This window comes from Cotesia glomerata, unplaced genomic scaffold, assembly GCF_020080835.1.
Source record: "Cotesia glomerata isolate CgM1 unplaced genomic scaffold, MPM_Cglom_v2.3 scaffold_1704, whole genome shotgun sequence".
Classification (NCBI taxonomy): domain Eukaryota; kingdom Metazoa; phylum Arthropoda; class Insecta; order Hymenoptera; family Braconidae; genus Cotesia; species Cotesia glomerata.
In genome coordinates this window covers 1-2,680 of record NW_025402114.1, presented here as the reverse complement: position 1 = coordinate 2,680, position 2,680 = coordinate 1, and the positions used below count along the sequence as shown (strand labels likewise).

The window sequence follows — 2,680 nt, the reverse complement described above, 5'->3', positions numbered from 1 at the left end:
TTTCAATTTTCTTAGCGGGAAGTTAAAAGTGTGATAAAAATTACTTTAAATGGTTCCAAAAATCGGCCTGACTAGAAAATGCAAAGCTATTTAAATATAAAAACAAAAAAAAAAAAAAAACACTTTTCTGAACATTTTTCAATATCTATCAAATAGTAGTCATTTAAGATTTGTTAATAGAAAACAATATATTTTCAACCACTTTGTTTTTTAAATTTCTCAAAATCTATTAGGGCAAATTAGTTCAAATATTTCTGTGAAGAAAGATTATAGACAATACAAAAAAAAATATCAGATAAAATGAGAAAAAAAATACATCACTTAGAAACCTTCGACTAATATTTGTTCAAAATGCAAAAAAAAAATACTTAAGATAAAGAAAAATGGTGTATTACTTAAAAAACTTATGTAGTATGAAAGGAGAGATGTTTAGAACTCCCCTAGACAAGGACGGAATACACATATGATGGTAATGGCACAGTTGCTTTCATGCGACAGTTACCATCAACCCTTTTTGAAAGGAAGAAGAAGAAAGCTGGAAAGAGCAGAAATGGTCACAACTAAACAACTGTAAAGACATGGCCACTTGGTGGAAGGTAATAAACACTTATCGAGGAAGATCCAACAATATTGTGAGTGAGAAAATAAGTGGAAAAGATTGGACGAAACATTTCTCAGCGCTGCTTAACTGCAATACAAGAGAAGAGTACCTAGAGACAGACACTGGCGTAAAAGATAGTCAAATCATCAAGGACGAAGCATTGGATGCTGAATTCAGCATGCTAGAGCTCAAGAGAATCCTTGGCACTCTAAAGAACTCCAAAGCCGCTGGAGAAGACAGTATAGCTGCAGAATTTATCAAGAACATTCCACGAGAAAGGCGACCAGAGCTCCTAAACATAATAAACCAGATATGGACAACAGGTGACATATCGGAAGGCTGGAACACAGCGGTTATTGTCCCAATATATAAAACAGGAGATGCTAATGACCCAGCAAATTACAGAGGCATATCTCTACTAGATACTGGATATAAGGTTCTAACTATGATGATGGAAAAAAGACTCAGTGCTTGGTTAGAAAATGAAGAAAATCTGAGAGAAAGCCAAGCAGGGTATAGAAGGAATAGAGGCACTAGAGACCATGTCTTTGTACTCAACTCACTAATAAATAACCAGTTAAAAAAGAAAAGTGGTAAGCTATATGTGTGCTTTGTAGACTACAAAAATGCCTTCGACAGAGTCAACAGGAAGACCTTAATGGAAAAGATACAAAAACTTGGAATATCAGGAAGGATGTACCAAATGATCGGCAGAATCTACGATAAAACACTAAGCCAGGTACGAGTGGGTACAAAGCTTACAGAGAAGTTTGAATCTACAAGTGGGGTGAGACAAGGTTGTGCTCTTAGCGCCATTCTTTACAATATATATACCGATGACGTCGACGACATCTGGAGTAAGCACAATATCGGTGGCACCACCATGGGGAAGCAAAGGTTCCATGTGATCAAATACGCAGATGATATGACGATAGTTGCTGACACACCAGAGGGTCTCCAAAAAATGTTAAACACATTAGAAACATACACTTTAAAGAACGACCTGGTAATAAATAAGAAAAAAACAGTTGTGATGATAGTTAAGAAAGGGCGCCGAGATAATGAGACCATGAAGTGGACCTATGGAGGCTGTGTACTGGAGACAGTAAGTGAGTTCAAATACCTAGGGTATTGGTTTACCTGTGGCAGGCTTCAGGACACACATAACAGGTGGCTAACAGGCAAAACCCAACAAGCCTTAAACACAATCACAGGGAAATATACTCAATCAAAGAAGATCTAAACGTTCAACACTAAAAGAGCGCCTCTATCTCTATAACTCGCTGTCGAATGCAGGTGCTATGTATGGCGTGGAGATCTGGGGGTGGGCCCCTAATGATATTGAAGAGGAATGTTTTGTTTCCCTTGGTCGCCCCTTTTTACTCTTAAGGGCACCACTGGATTTTTGGACTCAGTATCCAGAAACTGGACCAGAACATGGAGTATTATGTCAGGGTCGTGAGAGATTGTTGAAAGGAAACTAAAATTTAGACACAGTAATTCGTTTAACAAAATTCTTTATTTTCCACTCCCTTTTTTAGTTGAAATAATGGCCAAGATAACAACATATAAAATTTCATGGATAACAATCACACTCACTCTCACTCTCAAAACAGGTATATTTCATCGCTGTCCAGCTAGACCCTCACGTGGTTGCAGTACCCGATGCCTACTGGACTCTCACGGTACTCTATCTACTTCGCGTCGTCCCCTGGACCTCTAACGCTACTCTAACTCCAGAAGTTACCGCGCGGTGTGCACGGACTCTCACGCCACTGAGCTGGACCCGGACGTTGACTGCACACGTTGTCCACACAGCGCACAAGCTGTCCCCCAAACTTCACGCTACTCTAAGAGAACTACCCCGAAGCAGGATGGTAGCCCCTTTTCTCACACACAAAACACACTCTATTCCAATTCCAATAATAATAATAATAATAATAATAACGCTTGAATTCCACTTTATAACCACTTTCCAGAATATTATTTTCCTAATTAATATTTCTAAAATTCTTATTCATCATTTTCCGAATTATACCAAGCAAATTCCTATTATATAAGGGGTATTCCATGCCAAAT

At 38.3% G+C, this 2,680-nt stretch overlaps 1 non-coding gene across 1 annotated transcript; it reads left to right on the top strand.

Moving 5' to 3' along the window:
* Nucleotides 1-406: 406 nt before the first annotated feature.
* Nucleotides 407-517, top strand: LOC123273952. The gene has a single exon (XR_006511409.1). It is a non-coding gene; the product is annotated as a U6atac minor spliceosomal RNA (small nuclear RNA).
* The last annotated feature ends 2,163 nt before the right edge of the window (nt 518-2,680 follow it).